We start from the raw sequence: 22,964 nt of genomic DNA on the forward strand, positions 1-22,964 counted from the left end.
TTCAAACAACTTAAATGTCCATCAATAAACTGGACTTTAAAATCGTGGTATATTGATACAGTGGAATTCTACACTGCAGTGAAAATGAACGGACACGTGAGGGTGTACAGGGAAGGCGCCTAAGCCCTGGAAATGTCCTACATATCTTTCTCAAGCTAAGTGATGGTTGGTGTTGCTGTTTAGTCACTAAGTTGTGTCTGAGTCTTTTGAGACCCCCTGGGCTATGCCCACCAGGCTTCTCTGTCCCCGGGATTTCCCAGGCAAGGATACTGGAGTACGTTGCCATTTTCTTCTCCAGAGGATCTTCCCAACCCCAGGGTTGATTGGCAGGCAGATTCTTTACCACTGAACCCCCATGGAAGCCCAATACAATCACTTTGTAAAAAATACCTTGAGCTGTACCTTTAAGATTTGGAGAAAAAAAAAAAAGTGTACCAAATATGAATGAACATGAACGACACGTATCTGTGTAGACTGATCTGAAAAACAGCGCGCTAGAGAAACATATCACTGCAGGCTGTATACAGGACCTAAAGCTTGCGGAACGATGGGGTAAGTTGTTTATGGATACACACAGAGCTGGCGAAAGCATAGAGACACAAACACGTCAGGGTGCGGAGGCTCAGGGAGCAGGTTCAGAGGGACACGTGCAACAACACGTCTGTAAACATTTGTGTCTTAAGCCCGGTGATGGGCACACAGGTATATTACTGTTACTTATATTTAATAACATCAATTATATTATTATTACTTATATTTTTGTATAAGTAAAATATTTTGTTTAAAACTTTGTACTAAAAAGTTAGGACACATTATGTCTGTCTCTAGTTTTCTGGCTCCCTCCCTTTCTCCAGGATTCTCCCTGCAGCTGCTGCTGCTGCTGAGTCTTGTCAGTCGTGTCCGACCCTGTGCGACCCCAGAGACGGCAGCCCACCAGGCTCCCCCGTCCCCGGGATTCTCCAGGCAAGAACACTGGAGTGGGTTGCCATTGCCGTCTCCAATGCACGAAAGTGAAAAGTGAAAGTGAAGTCGCTCAGTCGTGTCAGACTCCTAGCAACCCCATGGACTGCAGCCCACCAGGCTCCTCCGTCCATGGGATTTGCCAGGCAAGAGTACTGGAGTGGGGTGCCAGTGCCTTCTCCAAAAGCTGAGAGTCCTGTCTGCATGTTTTTCTCCTGCTGACGGGAGTCAGTGCTGAGAACTCTGGAACCAGGCCGCCTGGGCTCAAATCCCAGCTCTGCCATTTGCTGGCTGAGGGACCTTGAGCGAGTGATTGAACCTCTCTGTGCCTCAGTTTACTCGTCTGTAAAATGGGGATTGGAACAACACCCGTCTAACAGGGTTACTGGTAGAGAGTTGGGCCTGACGATGGTCTGCGCTGTATGCTCCAGTTGTTCTTCTGTGCTCGCCAGGCCAGAGGGCTGCTAACCTCCACGCTCGCTGTGCCGGTCCACCATTTCCAGCCCCCCTGTTCGTGGAAGGCACTATAATCAAATAAGCAGGGCGTTCCCACATCCTGACTGCTTTCTTCGGTCCCTCTCGGGTGAAGGCTGGTTCCTCCTCCTTTCCCTTTCTTGGTCTGCCCTTCCCGCTAAACCCCATTGCTTTCCCCTTAGCCATCTTCTCAAGCGTGAGGACCATCTGGGCCTGCCTCGCCGACCTGCTGCTCCAGTGACCGTTAACTATTATGTTGGGTCCAGTCGACACGGTGGTGTAAAATATTTGAAACAGTTGCCTCTGCTTATAAACAGGAGCGCTCCCATTAAAGTCTGCACCCCTAACTTCTGTTGAAAACTGGGGCGATCTAGCCACACTGGGCTTTCTCACGTCCCCGCGTGGCGACCACCAGTCTGGGCAGAGGGCCAGCCCAGCGAGCTGCACAGCCCTTTGACTGCTGTCCCCGGTGCCACCCGCAGAGGACAGAGGTGCCCTGAGCTGCACCCTGGCCCTGCCCAGCAGGCTGCAGCTCTGAAGCGGGGTGCCTTCTCCAGAAGATGGGTCCCCTGTTCCTAAATGGCAGAGATGTTACAGGGGCTTGAGAGCTCCCTGCTCAGGGAGGGGCAGGACAGAACTCCCCGCTCTGTGCCCTGGCTTGTTCTGGCCTGTTGAGTTGGCACGCGCCCCTGAGGCTAGCAATCCCAAGCCCTCCTTATGGGACCATTCTCTTCTGAGTTCCTGAGCTCGTCTTCAACATTTGAGTCCCAGGAAAGTGTATCTACCCTTTGCGGTCCTGTGAGAAAGCACTCAGAGGTGACTTCTTTACGGAGAAAACACTTCACTGAATTTGAAGCATTCCCTGGAAGCGTGGATTCTCTGTGACAAGTATAGGTTGGCACCCGTGCCTCACTTCGGCGTCCAGCGCCTGGGTAGCCACTACTAGTCAATCTTAGATCAGCCATCCTGGTGCCTGGAGGAGGTGGGGGCTGTGGGCGCTGGGGGACAGAGAGGGCAGTGCAGAAGGGCAAGACATCAGTGTCCCTTGTGAGGGTGGCGGGGCTGAAGGCCCCTGAGATATTCGCAGCTTCTGGAATTTCTCCAGAATGGCATATGTCTGACTCGCATCTATTTTTTTCTTTTTTGTTTGGTGATTTGCCAATAATAAGACATAAGCTTAAGGGAATAAATACAGATTTGTGGGAGCTACAAGGCAAAAGTGTAGCTTTAAGGCTGTCTACTCAGCAAGTGATTTGGGGAGGGGGGAGCCAGAGGGATGGAGTCTGCAGCTCTGACAGCTGACAAGGAGGGGAATCCCACCAGATCCCAGGGCTCCTGACAGCAGGGGGCGTGGGCCTGGGTCCCAGAGCAGGACCCTGGGGCAGAAACAGCAGGCCGGGGGGCTGCTAGAGACACCGGCTCTCTCTCCAACAATAGGTTCCTTCATACTTCTCTGCTTGGGAGTTTATTTCTGAGATGCTCTCTTTTTCCCTTGACTTTTTTCAGAATCTCAGATCGTGAAATCTACCATTCTAAAGTCAGAAATCTTTAACCAAAATATCAAGCAGACCCCCACTTGAGTGCTGCTCTGTTATTTCTTCTAAGACCGCGTCTGGGGTAGTAGGGCATCAGGGCAGCACCCCCCGCCCCTCCTCCCCACCCCCGCCATCCCTGCCAGAGTCATCAATGCTTTTCTCTTTTGGCCCAAATTAGCTGCAGAGCAGAGCTCTCTCCACGGCCTCTGGGAGTCACCTTACCAGCCCTCACTGCTGGGTGAAAACAGTTTTAATTGGGACTCTGTAAACTGGAGGAGAAGGAGATTGGGGAATGACTCACGAGCAGCTTGAGGTAGCAGGCATCCTCAAGTCTTTTTTACTTTCAAGTTTCAGATTTAGGGTTTTTGTACCTTTCTTTCAAAGAAAGAGCTGCAAACCCAGTTATCAGACTTCTGCTTAGGACAGAACCCACAGTAATGGGCGTGGAGGGGTGTGGAGGGTTGTGGAGCAGCGGGCTGAGGGGAGCTGTTTAACTTGCACACGTTGTTTGCCCTGGTGTGGGTAACGCCCGCAGCACCGGTCACTGCCTGCTGTTTCAGGAAGACATTAAAGAGAAAAAGTGCTCTTTTTTCTTTTTTTAAATTAAAATATCGGTAGAAGAAAAGTCGTTAATGTAGAAACTAAAGGCAAAGCGAGGCTAATGATATTTATTCTCCTTAGTGAACGGACACAAAACTTGGACGAAAAGCAGTTGTGAGCTCTTACAGCCCAGACCTTGTTTCACACGAGGCCGTTCTAGAGCAGGAAAGGAACGCATTGAATTTCTTCATGTGCGGTGGACGGAGGGTCAGGTCCCCCAACAATCATGTGGAAGTGATACCCCTCGTGGGATGGTGTCAGGCGGTGGAGTCTTTGGGAGGAGATTAGGATTCGATGAGGTGGAGGGTGGAGCCCTCCTAAATGGGGTCAGTGCCCTCATGAGAGTCAGGGAGAGGCTCCCAAATACAGAGCTGCTCCCACAGACCTGTACTGACGCCCAGGGGGTTATGGCTTCCTTCTCTGCTTTCCACCATGTGAGGAGACAATGAAAAGCAGGCATAACTCAACCCATTCTGATTAATGTAGACAAGCATACAGTTGCCCCTCAGTATCCACAGATGGATCTCTGTGGATACCAGAGGACGAGGGTGCTGGAGTTTGCTATGCAACATGGCTGGAGCCCGGGCAGCCATCTTGAAACAATGAGGTGGAAGCTTCTTGTCGAGGGTGATGGGGGAGCAAGAAAGAAGTCTGGATCCCTGAAGCCTTCTCCTAGGCGTAGACTGCCTACCTTTGGTCTTCCTTATCTGAGACAACCGCTATTAAGGATTTTAGCCTAAACTGATAGACCCTTCTTTCCACAATTGTAATCAGTTTTGTTTGCATCTGAATCGTCACAGAGTCTTTTCGCGACAAGACATTCTTTGCCTCCAAATGCACCTAAGTCAATCAACTTTGCTTTTCCCACTAAGAGAAAGCAAAGACAGTGTATGTCGGGGGAATGTTCCGGTTCTGCCTTAAATTAAAACAGAACTGAAATACACAGAAGTTGTTTTTAGACACCTTGGAAGCCACGCCTGTGGTCTCTCTGCTGCCCACTGGGTGGCTCACTTGAACTGCCTTGTGCTGCTCGCTTTCCAGAGGGAAAGGCTGAATTCAGAGCGCGTGCAATGGCTGCCCCGAGGTGGCTGGCGATCGCGTGTCCGCTGCTCTCGCGTCCCAGCATCCTGCATTCCCAGCTTACGTGGTAATTGGAAGGGGGCCTCATCTAAGGCGTATTTTGCCTGTGCTGGAATCCTTACAGCGGACATGGCATCTCTACTGTCTGCCTTGTACCCAAATTTCTACTTGATGGCAGAGGGATGACACAGGCCTCTGAGGTGGTCTTCTTGGCAACCCCAAGTACCAGGAAAACTTGCTGGAGCAGCCCTGAGGGGCCAGCTGTCCCCAGATTTCAGCTCTGAAATGTTGTGGATGCCTCTGCCCAGGTGCTGTTTAGTGGGGCACCAATGCCGGATGTTGGCAGAGGGGATCCTGGCTATTTTCATCAGATGACTTTAAAATTCTCCTGTTGGCTGATGTGGAACAGCTACAATGAAAACATGTTCCACCAACCGACTCAGCAAGCTTATCAGGTTTGTCAGTGACTGGCTGTGTGTCAGCCTCCCAAGTTCACGCCTGTGTGTGGAGAAGGGTACATGGCCCCCGCTGGTAGAGAAGAACTGCTCTGGAACAAGCGTTACTGCTCACACCATCTCGGGAGCCTCCTTCAAATGTCCTGAGACATCTTAGGTGGACTGGCCCCATTTGGGAGGCCTTCCCCCAACTGCAAGTTGTGAGACAGTTCAGACGAGCTGACCTCTGAAGTTGGAAGGTTTATTTTAGAAGCACTGATTTCATTTCTGTTCCAGTTATAAATAGGATTCCCTGGTGGCTCAAGCAGTAAAGAATCTGCCGGCAGTAGGGAGACACAGGTTCGATCCCTGAGTCGGGAAGATCCCCTGGGGAAGGAAATAGCAACCCACTCTAGTATTCTTGCCTGGATAATTTCATGGACAGAGGAGCTTGGTTGGCTACAGTCCATGGGGTCGCAAAGAATCAGACATGACTGAACAACTAACACTTTCACTTTTCTTTCCAGCTATAAATAGTAAGACTAAAGCATATAGCTGAGGATTCAGACAAGACATGTCTTTCAAAAACCTAGCGATGAAATAGCTTAATGCAATACTAAATTTCTTAGCAGGATGTATAAAAAATGTGAAATCATTGAAGAAAAGCTGTAAGTTAACATATAAATACTGTACGCATTTACTGATGCGTGTTTACGCCAGTAGATGGTTATTTTAATGCAATTCCAGCACATTTTATGTAAGATAATCATCATAAAAGGCAACAGCAATGCAGGGGCATTCAAAATGAGAAACTGTGCATTTTTAAAGAATGAAGTTTTTCTCCTTTAGGGGCCTTCAGAGAGAAAAGCAAATGTAGGAACATAGGAGCCTCAGCTGAACAGTCAGCTGCTGAGTTAGAATTTGCAAGTCAAATCTTACTTGCATCTAGTTCTCAGAATAGAGAAGAATGCCATGGAAGATTGCTTAGAGGAGAAACATTAAAGTTCATTAGGAATTTCTTTAAGTAAACCAGGAGAAAGAAAGAAAGCAGAGTGAGGAAACAAAGTAAGAGGAATGCAAATGTGCAGAGAAGGTCAGTGCAGCTCAGTCGCTCAGTCGTGTCCGACTCTTGGCGACTCCATAAACCGCAGCACGCCAGGCCTCCCTGTCCATCACCAACTCCTGGAGTCCACCCAAACCCATGTCCATTGAGTCGGTGATGCCATCCAACCATCTCATCCTCTGTCAACCCCTTCTTCTCCCACCTTCAATCTTTCCCAGCATCAGGGTCTTTTCCAATGAGTCAGCTCTTCACATCAGGTGGCCAAAGGATTGGAGTTTCAGCTTCAACATCAGTCCTTCCAATGAACACCCAGGACTGGTCTCCTTTAGGATGGACTGGTTGGCTCTCCTTGCAGTCCAAGGGACTCTCAAGAGTCTTCTCCAACACCACAGTTCAAAAGCATCAGTTCTTCAGCGCTCAGCTTTCTTTATAGTCCAACTCTCACATCCATACATGACCACGGGAAAAACCATCGCCTTGTCTAGAGCAGTTCTCATAAAGGTGTGTGTGGGTAACCCAGTGAGCAAGGTAATGGGAGGTGGCCCGGGTGCCCGCAGGAGACGTGGGAGACACATGCCCGACCCCTGGGTCAGGAAGATCCCCTGGAGGAGGGCATGGCAACCCACTCCAGTATTCTTGCCTGGAGAATCCCATGGACAGAAGAGCCTGGTGGGCTATAGTCCATAGGGCTGCAAAGAGTCGGACATGACTGAAGCGACTTAGTATGTGCACACTGCTGAATATATTGTTCAGTTGCTCAGTCATGTCTGACTCATTGCTACCCCATGGATTGCAGCACACCAGGCTTCCCTGCCCATCACTGTCTCCCAGAGTTTGCTCAAACTCGTGTCCATTGAGTCGGTGGTGCCATCCAACCATCTCATCCTCTGTTGCCTGCTTCTCCTGCCTTCAGTCTTTCCCAGCATCACGGTCTGTCCTAATGAGTTGGCTGTTTGCATCAGGGCCAAAGTATTAGAGCTTCAGCTTCAGCATCAGTCCTTCCAATGAATTTTTAGGGTTGATTTCCTTTAGGATTAACTTGTTTGATTTCTTTCCAGTCTAAGGGACTCTTAAGAGCACCGCAGTTCAATAGCATCAGTTCTTCACTGCTCAGCCTCTTTACGGTTCAACTCTCACATCTGTATGTGACTACTGAAAAAAACCACAGCTTTACCGACCTCTGTCTGCCAAGTGATGGCTCTGCTTTTTAACATGCTGCATAGGTTTGTCAGAGCTTTTCATCCAAGGAGCAAGTGTCTTTTAATTTCATGGCTACAGTCACTGTCCACAGTAATTTTGGACCCTAAGAAAATAAAGTCTGTCACTGTTTCCATTTTTTATCCCCATCAATTTGCCATGAAGTGATGGGACCAGATGCCATGATCTTTGTTTTTTCAGTGTTGAGTTTTAAGCCAGCTTCCTCACTCTCCTGTTTTACTTTCATCAAGAGGCTCTTCAGTTCTTCTTCGCTTTCTGCCATTAGGGTGGTGTCATCTGAGTATATACATAACAGAAAAAAGTAAACTTCCTATGCACATAGAAGCCACTGACGGTGTGTGTTTTTGTTCCCTCGGGCCGTTTTCTGCGCTGCTTGCCCTGGGAGGCTGATGTATCCAGGCCGCTCCCCAGCCCTCCCGGCCGTGGATCAGACCCGCAGGAGAGACCGTCAGTAGATGAGGGAGAAGGAGTAGGAGAGGGGGTTTCCTCTCTCCCCTCCATCCACCGGGCTCACTTGCCCTGTTATCAACAGAGCTGCCAGACCGGCCATGGAAAGGACGAAGACGTCATACTTATTTTGAGAAGGTGGCACCGCAGCATTAAGTGAGCAAGCTTTGTAGATGTCACCAGTACAGGAATGAGGAGGCGGAGGAGGGGTAGCTGTGGTGGTCCCAGCTCTGGGCCACCGAGACATAGCAAACTGGAGCTTGCTCTGCGTTCCTACCTCTACCGTCGGAGACAGGAGGCGCCCCTGCTCCCAGGCTCTGTGCTCAGGCCCCTTTCCCTCTCTCCCCAACCCGCAGTTAACCCTTGCTGACGAATTCGAGCCTCGGAAGCAGCTGAAGCTCACTCCCTCTCTCCTTTTGCTCAGAGACCAAAGTTGAACGTTCTGTCTGAAAGTCAAATATCTGTGGCTGCTTTCTTCAGTGACCTTCGAGATTCTTCATCTTCCTTCTTTCAGGTCAAGTAAGTGTTATTGATCATAGGGGAAATTATAAACACAGACAAATCGCTGTAAGAGAGCATGCTCTGAAGACATCTCTCTCTCTGAGGCTGGGGCAGTGCTAAGCAGTTCCACATGCACTGGCTGATGTCGCCTTAAAACCTGTGAGGTAGGGAGCATTGCTTCCCTCATTTCACTGATAAGAAACCTGATTACTGGAAAGTTACAAAACTTGCCCAAGGTTACATGGCTCCTGTCTGCCAAAGCTATATCCAGACACGGAGATGCCAGAACGCTTGTTCTTAACCACCCGACTCTACTACTGTGAGAGCTCTGACAGCCCTGTATCCCCTCTGAGCCCGAGTTTCCCCCACTGAGAGTAAAGACGCAGGATTAAGTCATTGAAAAAACTGCGTCCGGCCCCCAACTTTTCTCCGGAGGGGGCTGCTTTGCCTCTATTAACCACCAGGTGGCGCAAAGCCAACACTAGGATCTGGTTGCCAGGACTCCAGGGCCAAGACCTGCTTGCCCCCTGAACCATCTCTGACTGTGGCGTGGGAATGGAGTGGAAACTTGTTCCCAGGAGCAATCTGCAAAGGCACACAGCACCCACGTGGCAGAGCTAAGAGTTTAACCAGTTTGCCTGACTCCTCTGGGCACATTTCCATCAGCACTGCCGCTACTCTTAAGGGGACAGGCAAGAAGGGAGACTCGAGGGCCATGAGCTTGAGCAAACTCCAGGATATAGTGAAGGACAGGGAAGCCTGGTGTGCCTCAGTCCATGGGGTCACAAAGAGTGGACACGAGTTAGTGACTGAACAACGAAGAAGGAAGGTCCCTTAGCTCTTTTGAAGCAGTTTGAAGTTTTGTGCAGATGGCATGTTAGAATCAACCTTCCAAACGAATAAAGGTTAGGAAGTTGATGCATGTCATACTGAAGAGGATGTTCTCAATCCATGAAAGAGGCTTGCTGCTAATTAAAAGAAAAGAGATCTAAAAGTTCAGTCCCTCAGTCGTGTCCGACTCTTTGCGACCCCATAGACTGCAGCACGCTAGGCTTCCCTGTCCATCACCAGCTCCTGGAGCTTGCTCAAACTCATGTCTGCCCAGTCGGTGATGCCATCCAATCATCTCATCGTCTGTCATCCCCTTCTCCTCCCACCTTCAATCTTTCCCAGCCTCAGGGTCTTTTCTAATGAGTCAGTTCTTTGCATCAGGTGGCCAAAGTATTGGAGTTTCAGCTTCAGCATCAGTCCTTCCAATGAACAAAGCCAGGGCTGATCTCCTTTAGGATGAACTGGTTTGACCTCCTTGCTGTCCAAGGGACTCTCAAGAGTCTTCTCCAACACCACAGTTCAAAAGTATCAATTCTTTGGCACTCAACTTTCTTTACAGCCCAACTCTCACATCCATACATGACCACTGGAAAAACCATAGCCTTGACTAGAAGGACTTTAGTTGGCAAAGTAATTTTTCTGCTTTTTAATATGCTGTCTAGATTGGTCGTAGCGTTTCTTCCAAGGAGCAAATGTCTTTTAATTTCATGGCTGCAGTCACCATCTGCAGTGATTTTGGAGGGAAAAAAAAAAAAAAGTCTGTCCCTGTTTCCATTGTTTCCCCATCTATTTGCCATGAAGTGATGGGATCAGATGCCATGATCTTAGTTTTCTGAACGTTGAGCTTTAAGCCAGCTTTTTCACTCTCTTCTTTCACTTTCATCAAGAGGCTCTTTAGTTCTTCTTTGCTTTCTGCCATAAGGGTGGTGTCATCTGCATATCTGAGGTTACTGATATTTTTCCTGGCCATCTTGATTCCAGCTTGTGCTTCTTCCAGCCCGGCATTTCACATGATGGACTCTGCATATAAGTTAAATAAGCAGGGTGACAATATATAGCCTTGACATACTCCTTTCCCTATTTGGAACCAGTCTGTTGTTCCATGTCCAGTTCTAACTGTTGCTTCTTGACCTGCATACAGATTTCTCAGGAGGCCGTTCAGGTGGTCTGATATTCCAATCTCTTTCAGAATTTTCCACAGTTTGTTGTGATCTATGCAATCAAAAGCCTTGGCATAGTCAATAAAGCAGAAGTAGATGTTTCTCTAGAACTTTCTTGCTTTTTCTATGATCCAGCAGATGTTGGCAATTTGATCATTGGTTTGAGCTCTGCCTTTTCTAAATCCAGCTTGAACATCTGGAAGTTCATGGTTTACGTACTGTTGAAGTCTGGCTTGGAGAATTCTGAGCATTACTTTGCTAGCGTGTGAGATGAGTGCAATTGTGCAGTAGTCTGAGCATTCTTTGGCATTGCCCTTCTTTGGGACTGGAATGAAAACTGACCTTTTCCAGTCCTGTGGCTACTGCTGAGTTTTCCAAATTTGCTGGCGTATTGAGTACAACACTTTTAAAGCATCATATTTGAGGATTTGAAGCAGCTCAACTGGAATTCCATCACCTCCACTAGCTTTGTTTGTAGAGATGCTTCCTAAGGCCCACTTGACTTCACATTCCAGGATGTCTGGCTCTAGGTGAGTGGTCACACAACCATGGTTATCTGGCTCATTGGGATCTTTTTTGTACTGTTCTTCTGTGTAGTCTTGCCACCTCTTCTTAATATCTTCTGCTTCTCTTAGGTCCATACCATTTCTGTCCTTTATTGTGCCTATCTTTGCATAAAATGTTCCCTTGGTATCTCCAATTTTCTTGAAGAGGTCTTGCAGCTAATAGCACACTCAAATCCATTCTCAGAGATCCGCATGAGGCCCCTGTCCAGTACCCCCATGTGAATGAGTGAATGTAAAATAGACTGTACATGGCTGACAAAGATGGAGACATGGTTTGTGGTAGAGGCCCAGCCAGGAACCTGCTGCCCATGGACACAAATTGCAAGTCCACAGATGGCATCTTTTGCATCACAGAAGTGTGGAGGGTCTGACCGTGTTCCTCTCTGAAATTCAGGCCTTGAGAAGCTACAGGAATTGTCCTCCATGTGTCAGCTCTTCCTGGCTGGTGGGGTACATGGCACCCTGGCCTGCGTTGTCTCCATGCTCTGAGATAAACCCTGGAGAACAGGGCATGGATACCTAGGGACTTGGGGAATGAAAGGGAGGAAATGGAAGGAAGGATTTTTCCTATTTTTTGGCCATGCCATTAGGCATGCAGGATCTTCCCTGACCAGGATCAGACCCATGCCCCTGCATCGGGAGTGTGGAGTCTTAACCGGGGAAGTCTGGGGATTCTTCCTTATTAATGCTCTGCCTGAGGCTCATGGGTGTGGTGGTGGTTTAGTCACTCAGTCGAGTCCGACTCCTGCGACCCCGTGGGCTGTAGCCTGCCAGGCTCCTCCGCCCACGGGATTCTCCAGGCAAGAATACTGGAGTGGGTTGCCGTTTTCTTCTCCAGGGGATCTTCCCGACACAGGGACCGAACCTGGGTCTCCTGCATTGCGGGCAGATTTTTTACTGACCAAGCTATGAGGGAAGCCCGCCATAGGTGTGCGCGTGTACTAATAACGCTGGCAGTGGCATTGAGGCACCAAACATTTTCAAGGAGCGGATATATGGTCAAGGGGGTGGGCAGGGTTGTTTCATGGGGAACAGGATCTCAAGTCCCAAAGCCATAATCACAGCACATGTCCTCTCCAGATTCTGGAAGCATCTGTGGCAGATCTGGTAACTTAGAACAGTTTGACCAGTTATCCTGACAAGCTGCCAAGTCTATGGGAAAAGCATAAATATGTCCACTGAGGAGAAGAAAATGGTAAAGGTCACTCTGCTCATTTAGAACTGTTTGCCCACGTGTATTCCCATTTTCTCTTCCTGGTGGAAAAGAAAAGTAATTTCAGTCTCCAAAGAGAGAATTTTTAAAAAATTAAATGCATTTGACTTATTAAGAAAGTCAGTGTGTTATGTATAGATGGTTCCACATGAACAGAGTCCCCACTCCTCCTGAAGCTGGGTCACCCATACACCCCAAGAGCAAGAAATCAGCTATGAATCCAGCACCAACACGTTGGGCGGGAGCAATTAACCCTGAGTCAGGTCCAAGTGCATGCTGGGAGCGGATAAACCCTTAGTCGTTGCACCCACCGAGTGAGGACGCATGCAGTCCACTTCGCTCAGTCACTGACTGCAGCTTCGGCATTTACAAGCCAGGAGTCTCGTCAGGCTGAACCAATAAAATCGCCCTTGTGGCTCCTTTGGGCCCACCATCTTCCCTGGCATGGACTGCTCTTCCCATGAAATGTCAGCTCTCATCAGGGAACAAAGAAGCCAGAGTGTGAGCTGGAGGGGAACTAAGACACCATCTGGTGGCCGGTCACTATAAATCTTTGTGTCTGATGCAAACTTCTTGCACAAAGGAGCTCAGTCTTCTCATTTGTAGGCTGTCAGAAGGCAGTCTCTATTACCTGGAATACCCAACACAGCAGGGTAGGCCTCTTTTTAATCGTTTTCCCAATTTTAAGTACTCAATTGTATAGCGCAGGGAACTGTATTCAGTATTTTGTAATAACCAATAATGGAAAAGAATCTGAAAAAGAATATATATTAATATATACTGGAATCACTTTGTTGTCTTCTTGAAACTAACACATCATTGTAAATTAACTGTGCTTCTATCAGTCAATCGATCAATCAATGAAGTACTTGATCCTAAGGCTTATAACAACATGTTGACCCTGCAGCAGAAACGCCCCCTTTGGAGTCTTTCATGCCTTGAAAAAAAGAAAGTGTCGCTTGGGTTGTGATGCTTTACCGTGTCAGTTGTGAGTGTTCTTGAGAAGAAAGAAAATGCCTGAGAAATGCCGATTTTTTTCTCGTGAATGTTCTGCAGTAAAATAGGAAAAGAAAAAAAGAGTATCAGGTTCTGATCCTCACTGAAAACTTCCTTCACTGACTAAAAATGATTTTTTCAGGACCAGTGAATTGCACACTTAACCTTCCCCAAGTCCACCTCCTCCCTTGGGCTCCCTGACCACTAGCTGGCTTTTGTCCTCTTTTGCAGACGGTGGTGACGAAAGTGCCTGGAACTTGACATTTATTGATGGGCAACCACAGAGCAAGGCTCCCTTGAGCGGAATCCCTCTCCAGCGCACCTTACTCCCACTGAGCGGACGGCTCATTCTCTCCCCCTAACTCCCCACACAGCCCATCGTGACCAAAGGGGGAGTTTTGTGTAACAGGTTTTTCTTTTTTTTTTGGCTGTACCATGCAGCACGTGGGACTTCCCTGAACAGGGATCAGACCCACATCCCCTGCAGTGGAAGCTCGAAGGGCAGAATCTTAACCATGGAACCACCAGGGAAGTCCCATAATCATATTATTATTTTAAATTTTTTTATTTAGTTGCATGGTATGCATTATTCTAGTTCCCTGACCGAGGACCGAACATGCATCCCCTGCAGTGAAATCTCAGAGTCTTAACCCCTGGACCACCAAGGAAGTCCTATGTGCCAGTCCTGAAGCCTTCCTTGCTAAGGTAAAATACTCTCCGAAAATAGTTTCGTTTTAGAAAGGTTTCACAAAACCTGCATGAGCCAAGGGACAAATCTTCTAACAACGTAATTTTACATTTCCTAGTGTTATGGCGGTGCTGGGAAACCAAAAGCCACGGGGGCTCCCCCGGCGTGCTCTCTGGTTCCCCCTTGCCCTGAGTCATTCCCAGCGTGGCCGTGGGCAGTGTGCAGTGGGCTATCCACCTCAGGCAAGCCCCTGCCTTGTGTGTAGTAAGGCTGGGCCTCCGCAGAGGATGTCTAAGACCCTGAACGTGGTGTCTGAAGAATAAGCCCTCAGCTCCCCGCTGCCGGAGCCCAGGGCCTTTGGCTCCCATCCAGGGGTGCCCTGATCCTTCTCCCCTCTCTCCCGCTGTGCTTGGGAGGCCCATGTTCAGACTTGCCCATTCCGAGATAAATAGTGGGCACTGCTCAGAGGTGGGAACTCCACATTAATTAACAGGGAGAAGACGAAACGGGAGCCCAGCTGGGAAGGGGCCGTTCACCTCCTGGAGCAGGAGTAAGGACAGGGCAGGACGGGGCGGCCTGCCCCAGGCTGTGCGTGTTCTCAGCGCGGGCAGGGGGCCTGTCCCGGTCGGGCACTCAAAAGAGGACACACGAAGGGACTCTCCCAGCACTCATTTGTCGGATGCTAGCAAAGCCCGAGGTGGCCACCACCACACCCCCGGCTGCAAAGGTCAGTGGCTGGGACGGGCTGCCGGATGCAGACAGGGCCCCACAGGACGACTCTGTGCCTCTCAACTGGAGCATCCCTGGGACCCCGACAGACACTCCCGGGGCCGCCTGCTCGGCTGTGGCTCTCCCCTGGGATGCCGAGGCCCCAGCCCCAGCAGCACAGAGCTGGGGGGGGGGGGCCGGGGGGAAGAGCCCACAACCCCAGTGCAGGGGCCGCGCGAGACGCCTTCCCGCCTGGGGGGCCAGTGGCCCTGAGATCCTGAGAGAAGGAAAGCCCAGGCGCTTGATCTCACGCCTCGTCAGAGTTTAAGAACACCCTGTCAGCCACAGATGGGAGAATTTGTCAGAAGTACGTGAGAAGGTTGTGATAGAAACCTTATGAGGTGTCAGCGCCAACGCACTCCCCTGAGAGCAGGGTCTAGGAAGCCAGGGTGCAGGGGGGTTGAACGCGCTCCCCTCACAAACAGACGCAGGCTTCCTACCACGATGCATCTCTGAATGTGACCCTATTTGGAAACAGAGGTTTCTAGAGGGGGTCAAATTAAAATGAGGTCAGTGAGACGGCCCTAGGCCCGTGATGACTGACGCCCTAGTACCAAGGGGACATCTGGACGCAGCCCGCTCAGGGAGAATTCGGGGCGGTGGAGATGAAGACACATTTACAAGCCAAGGAGAGACGCCAGAGCAGACGCACTCAGGCCCCTCAGGAGGAGCTGACCCCGCTGCTACCCGGAGTTTAGACTCCAGCCCTAGCACTGGGGTTAGGAAGACACAAAGCCCGCGCCCCTCGCCCCAGCAGCCCCGGGCCGATCCCCAGGTGCTCTCTCCATGGCGCTCTTCTTTGGGAGGTCCCCCCGTTCCTCTGGGTGACTAGAAGGAGGCCGGTCACAGTCCAGACTCCTCCTACCCCCGCCCACCCTGGCTCCTCTGCCCCGGGTCTATCTCTCTGACACTCTGGCCTCTGGGCCTCTGCTTCACTGCTGCTGCTAAGTCGCTTCAGTCGTGTCCGACTCTGTGCGACCCCATAGTCGGCAGCCCACCAGGCTCCCCCATCCCTGGGATTCTCTAGGCAAGAATACTGGAGTGGGTTGCCATTTCCTTCTCCAAGAACCTTCTCGGAGCCTCTAAGAACCAGTTACTAAAAGTATCTAACCTAAAAATCTTTTCTTTCCCCCTTTTTTTTCTTTTTAAGTCCTTCAGTCATGGCTGACTCTTTGTGAACCCATGGACCATTGCCCACCTGTCTCTTCTGTCCATGGGATTCTCCCGTCAAGAATACTGGAGTGGGTTGCCATTCCCTTCTCCAGGAGATCCTCCTGACCTGGGGATCAAACCCAGGTCTCCTGCATTGCAGGCAGATTCTTTACCATCTGAACCAACAGGGAAGCCCAACCTAAAAATACCCTAACCTAAAAAAGCTACTGGACCAGGACCCTGCTTTTGTGCATAGTTCAGGATTGCCATGCTCCTAAGATGTTTGCTGGAACAGCAGTCTCCAGAGCTGGGGGTAGGGTGGGGCCTAAAGCGATGTTTGAAAGAGTGTTTACACGGCTAGGGACTTGAAGTACATTTCAGCTCTCTCCCTTCCACACAAGCCTCATCTTCTCCCACCTTGCCTGCCTTGAAGTTTAAGGCCTGTGATTCTTAGATGTCATTATTGGGGGTGGTGAGGAGGGCGCCCCTGCCTTTGAACCCACCTCATTAACCACACTGGCTGTTCCTGCCTCTTTCCCACAGCTCCTGCAGGGGGTTGCCTGGTCTCACAGGGGGATGTGTGTGTACCGGGCGGGTTCTGAGTGTGTGCTGCAGGTGTGGGCTTGTTGGGCAAAGAGAGGCAGGAGGGGTGGGTGTGGCAGGGTGGGGACGGAGGCTGGCACACGTGAGCAGGTGGGGGAATGTTCGGTGGGTCTGCGAGTTCTTGGAACTGCCTCCCCCGCAGAATACTTGCGTCGTTTTTTTCTTCACAGGATGTGTATTAAGCAGGCCACAGCTGTGGGAACCAGACCTGCAAAGAAACAGGTCCATGAAATGGCTTGTTTTGACATTTTGATGCCAAAGTCTGTGGTGGGACCATTCTAAGCCTGGGTTTAATTGGGCAGCATCCCAATCGCCTACCCGCCCCCACCGCCCACCATCTGCAGAGGCCTCGCCTCCTGGGGTGTAATTCTTCTCAGAAAACAGACTCAGGGCAGCAGGGAAGACCAGGCCTGAGGGGGCCCTGAGGTAACGTCTCCCTCCCGGCTGGTGGGTGTGGGGAGGGAGAGGACGCTGAGGAACCAGGAAAAGGAAGAAGAGAGCAGAGAGGAGGGCAGGCTCCTCTGAGCTTCAACCCATGCCATGCCGAGTGACTCAAGGCAGGGTGACGCAAGGCCTCCTCTGCCGACTTCCTGCTGCTGTAAGTCTGTGCGAATCATTCTGATAATGACCCCTTACTCAGCCGGGGTGGCTTCCAGATAAGCTGACTGCTGTCAGCTTATGTGCAGGGCGCTCTTGGTTGTCATCTGACGTGATATCACACACTGCTGTGACTGACACTGCCCCGTGGGGCCCGGGCTGGGAAGAAACGATGAGCCAAGGCCTGTCGGGGTGGGGAGAGGACCCCGCGGCGTGCTGGGGCCTGTCCCCTTCCTCTGGGCCCCAGGGACTGAGGCCCCGCGGGCGGCACTGGGCCCGCTAGCGGGCACAGGGTGCCAGGAGCAAGCTGGGGGGACGGAAGCCTCAGTCTTGAGGTGAGAGAGTTCCAGGTTGTCTTTCTTGCCAGGGGCCTTGTTCATACAAGGGATCGAGGTGGTCACAGCAAGGAAGCCGGGCTGCGGTTCATCTGTCACAGCGGGGCACCAAGTGCCCCCTGCCCCGCACACGGTGACTGTTTGTGCCACCCTTCCCAACACCTCTTTCCTCCCTGTTGGTAAAAGTCTGATCAAGGTCTTTGGGGAGCCGCCTCCCCTCCCTGCTCAGCCCACGGGTTCGGGGGACTCTGCCCACCCTTCTGGCCCCAGGGGGAGCAGGTACCTCCGTATTGGCCCGGGAGAGAGGTGCCCCGCCCAGCTCAGGGCCTGGTTTGGGCGCCTGCCATTGGGACACTCCCGGACTGCTGTCACCCTGGGCGGGGGAGCTGCAGAGTGAGTAGGGTTTATCAAGCATGGCTGGGGGCGCTTCTGTCGAGGCTGACCAGGAATAAAAGCAACACGGGCTAAAGCCAGGCAGAACAGAGAGAAGGAGGGAGACGAGACAGACAGGCAGAAACTGTCTCCAGCATCCACCCAAGCATCCAGACCCAGCATGGTTGGCAACTGAACAGAGCTGTGTTGAAACCCCATTATTTTCAGGCTTATAAGCCAATAAATTCTCAGTCTTTCTCTCTCTCCTCTTGTTGGTTTCCGTCATCTGCACCTGACAGAACCATGAGCAAAATGCAAAGTTTGTTGCCTCCAAAGATGTAGCAGAGTCCGCTTGGTCTCCTGGGGGCCCGGCTCTGCTCTCTGGGACAAGAGGGGGGCGGGCCGCCTCTCTCAGAGGGGCCAGTGAATCCGAGTCTGCCGCTACACTCCCACTCATCTCTCTCTTCCCCTGATATTCTACTTTCTTCTTCTTCTTTCCTTTTCCCCTCCCTCTCTCTTAATTTTACCCAGGATTTGAAAAGGTGCTGAACATTTTGTGTTGCTAGAAAGTAAACAAGGGCTGTAAAAATGATGGGGCACAAAGATGGAGCAGCAACTGGCAGAGGCTCTCAGTGGCCAATTCTGGAACAATTTAAGCAGCAAAATAGTGGAGGACAGTAGTGAATTTCCAGTGTTCTTGCCTGGAGAATCGCAGGGACGGGGGAGCCTGGTGGGCTGCCTTCTATGGGGTCACACAGAATCGGACACGACTGAAGTGACTTAGCAGTAGCAGTAGCAGTAGAAAATAGGGCTCTGAATCCACACCAATAATAAAGAGATAAGTGGATGAATGAGTCAATGGATGAGAAGGAAGGGCTTTCACCACAGCAGGAAGTCAAGTGCATGCATGCTAAGTTGCTTCAGTCATGTCTGACTCTTTGCAACCCTATGGTCTCGCAGAATAGCCCACCAGGCTCCTCCGTCCATGGGATTCTCCAGGCAAGAATACTGGAGTGGGTTGCCATGCCCTCCTCCAGGGAACCTTTCCGACCCAGGGATCAAACTTGCTTTTCCTGTGGCTCCTGCATTGCAGGGGGATTCTTTACTGCTGAGCCATGGGGAAGCCCAGAAAGTCAAGTACTGGTCAATAACTGTGAAAGAATTCATGGGTGAAAATGTATGAAAAGTTCTCATGTTGGAAAAGCATCATTTCTGAAGCATCATAATAAAAACTTAGGTAGTCAAGGATGGATATACGGATGCTAACTTCAGGGGAAGTTTTGCTGAGAAGTGCCATGTTTTCACAGTCTCAGAGTATTTCCCCACAGATTGCCTATCAGCTGCCAAGGAAGGCGGAGTAACTACCCAGTGGAGAAATAAGACCACGTCTTCAGTAAAACTAACATCGGCGTTGAGAGCCAGGTGGATACCACATGCCTCCAGGATGCCCTGAGGAGAACACAACTTTGGGATTCCCCCCAACTTCCCTGCATAAACAGATTCTAATCGTGAGGAATCATCCGACAAACCCCAAAGGGCGTCTGTTTTGGTTGGTTAGCCATTTAGCCGTGGTAGAAAACACTAACGTAAGATTTGCCCCTTTAACCATTTTAAAGTGCGCAGGGCAGTAGCATCAACCACATGCGCATTGTGTAACAGGTCTCTAGAATTCGTTGTGTGTATTCATCACTGGGGGCCTCTCCTGCTCCCCCCGCTCAGAGCCCCTGGCAACTACCATTCTGCTGGCTGCTTCTGAATTTGACCTCCTTGCATGCTTCATGTGAATGGAATTATGCAGTGTTAGCCCTTTAGTGACTGGCTTATTTCACTTAGCACAACGTCCTCAAAGTTTGCCCATTCTCTAGCATGTGTCAGAATTTCTTTCCTTTTAAAGGCTGAATACTATTCCATTGTACGTATATGTATATACTTCATTTTCTTTATCCATTCATGGCTGTTGATGGACATTTAAGTTGTTTCAACATTTTGGCTATTGTGGATAATGCTGCTATGGACGTGGGTGTGCAACTATTTTTTCAGGATCCTGTTTTCAGTTTTTTGGTTAGATCTGCAGAAGAGGGATTGCTGGATCTTATGGTAGTTCTATTTTTAATTTTTTTAGGAAACGCCATCTGTTTTCCATAGTGGCTTCATCATTTTACATCCCCGCCAACACTGAGTGAGAATTTCCTTTTCTCCACCTCCTCTCCAACATTTGTTGCTTTCTGGCTGTATGGGGGTTTAGGTTTTGTTTTGTTTGTTTTTTGACAGTGACCATCTTCACGGTGTGAGGTGATATCTCACTGTGGTTTTGATTTGCATTTCCCTTACGTTTAATATTGTTGAGCACCTTTTCATATGCTTATTGACCATTTGAATATCTTCTTTGTAGAAATGTTTGTTCAAGTCTTTTTCATTTTTTAATTGAAGTTTTGTTTTTTATTGTTGAATTCTATGAGTTCTTTATATATTCTGGATATTAGCCATTTACCAGTTACATGGTCTATAAATATCTCCTCCTCTTCTGTAGCTTGCCTCTTTCATGCTTTGACTGTTTTCCTTTGCAGTGCAAAAGTGCTAAAGTTTGGTGCAGTCCCCATTTGTCTATTTTTGTTGCCTCTACTTTTGGCGTCATATCCAAGGAATCATTGCTAAATCCAATGTCATGAAGCTTTCCCTCCATGTTTTCTTTTAAGAGTTTCATGACTTCAGGTCTTATATACGGTCTACAATTCATTTTGAGTTCATTTTTGTGTATGGTGTAAGGTAAGGGTCCAACTTCATTCTTTTGGATGTGAATATCCAGTTTTCCTGACACCATTTGCTGCAGAATACTATCTGTCTCCATTGTGTAGCCATGGTACACTTGTGGAAGGCCAGCTGACCGTGTATAGGCCATTTCTAGGCTTTCTACTCGACTTCATTGGTCTATATGTCTGGCTTTATGCCAGTGCTTTATAGTTTGATTATTGTGTTTCGTAATATGCTTTTAGAAATTAGCTTTATTTTTCTTTCTCGAGATTCTTTTGGCTATTTGAGGTCCTTTGAGATTCTACATGAATTTCAAGGGTTTTTTTTTTTTTTTTCCTCTTTCTGTAAAAAACAAAAAAAATTGAGGTTTTGATAGGGATTTTACTGACTCTGTAGATTGCTTTGACTAGTACAGACATTTTACCCTTCGTGAATGTTGAAAGTTTTGCCATTTATTTGTGTCTTTAATTTCTCTAAACAATGTTTTGTTGTTTTCAGTGCCTTCCTTCTCCTTGGTAAAACCTCCTTGGTTGAGTTTACTTCTAAGTATCTTATTCTTTTTGAATGCTGTTGTAAATGGGATTGTTTTCTTAGTTTCCTTTTCATATTATTCATTGTTAGTGTATAGAAACAACTGAGTTTTGTGTGCTGACTTTGTATCCTGCAACTTTCCTGAATTAATTTATTCTAAGTTTTTTTGTGGAATATTTAGGGTCTTTGACCTACAAACATTTTATTATTTGGATAGAAACTGTATTCCTTAAACACGTTGCTATTATAAAAGATAAAGAAAAATTGTGGATGTAGTTCAGAATAGAGGAGACTAAATCAACATAAGAACCAAAAGCAATCCCTGATTCTAGATTGCATCCTATAATGGAGGGGAGATGCTATAAACAACATAACTGGGCCAATTCACAAAACTGGAGAATAAATGGTTGATTAGGTGAGAGAATCATATCAATGTTTAATTTAGTGAAGTTGATAACTCTACTGTTGAATTTTATACACAAAAGCAGCATTATTATTATTATGAAATACATGTTAAAGTATTCTCTGCAAATAGTTTAGAAAAAAAAAATAGAGAATGACCACAGTTAATAGAAAGGGCAGAAAGGTAAATCTAGTGAAATTAAAAGAAATTAAATGACGCTTGCTCCTTGGAAGAAAAGCTATGACCAACCTAGACAGCATATTAAAAAGCAGAGATATTATTTTGCTGACAAAGGTCCATCTAGTCAAAGCTATAGTTTTTCCAGTAGACATGTATGGATGTGAGAATTGGACCATAAAGAAAGCTGAGGACCAACGAATTGATGCTTTTGAACTGTGGTGTTGAAGAAGACTCTTGAGGGTCCCTTGGACTGCAAGGAGATCCAACCAGTCAATCTTAAAGGAAATCAGTCCTGAATATTCACTGGAAGGACTGATGCTGAAGTTGAAACTCCAGTACTTTGGTCACCTGATGCAAAGAACTGATTCCTTGGAAAAGACCCTAATGCTGGGAAAGATCAAAGGCAAGAGGAAAAGGGGATGAAAGAGGATGAGATGATTGGATGGCATCACCGACTCGATGGACATGAATTTGAGCAAACTCCAGGAGTTGGTAATGGACAGGGAAGCCTGACGTGCTGCAGTCCATGGGGTCACAAAGAGTCATACATGACTGAGTGACTGAACTGAATGAAATGCTATATGGGGGAATTGTTGTTGTTGCTTAGTTGCTAGGTTGTATCCAGCTCTTCTGTGACCTCATGAACTATAGCCCGCCAGCCTCCTCTATCTGTGGAATTCCCAGGAAAGAATAGTGGAGTGGGTTGCCATTCTCTTCTGCAAGGGATCTTCCCAACCTAGGGATCAAACTCAAGTCTCCTGCATTGACAGGTAGGTTCTTTACCACTGAACCCATTTTGATAACCTCTCTGTAGGCTTGGGATTATTTCCAGACTGTTGTTGGTTTTAGGATGCTGGCGCCTGGTGTGGGGCTGTCTTGCTTGCCTGGGGACGAGGCTCCCATCAGCCGAGCCCTTGGCTGGATCACTTTGCTGGATGACCCCTTGTGTCCCACCAGGCGCTGTTGTAACTATAAGAGCAGCACATGAGACATCTTTCCACATGGGTTGGTAGTTTTGTCAAGTGGAACATAATCCTTCCAAATCAAGAGGATTATTTTGGATAAGCCATTTAAATTATTAATTAAGATGTTAGTGTCTGATTGCCTTTATTCTTGTTTAGAAGAATTTTCTCAGAGCCTGGGTGCACTGACCTCCCTCTCTTGGCTCCTGTGTTGAATCGGTGTCACTCTCCATTTCTGCCTGTACAAAAGGAACCCTCTAAAGGAGGCCATGAGGTTTAAGAGAAGAGACATTTTAAGGCATCCTCAGAGCTAGTGAGGTGAAAGTTGCTCAGTCGTGTCCAACTCTTTGCTCAGAGTTAAGAGGACACCAACTGTTTTGGACTGAATATTTTTGGAGCCTTCTAGTGTGTGCAAGGCAACTTCGTAAGATCTGGCTATTGTCCTCAAACTTACAGTCTAAAATAAAAAAGCAAGAGAACACACAGAAAGTCAGGTAATCGTAGAAGTTCCCCACATGAGAATCTATTAGGCAGTGGAGATTAA

This window comes from Capricornis sumatraensis, chromosome 17 (genome assembly GCF_032405125.1).
Source record: "Capricornis sumatraensis isolate serow.1 chromosome 17, serow.2, whole genome shotgun sequence".
Taxonomy (NCBI): domain Eukaryota; kingdom Metazoa; phylum Chordata; class Mammalia; order Artiodactyla; family Bovidae; genus Capricornis; species Capricornis sumatraensis.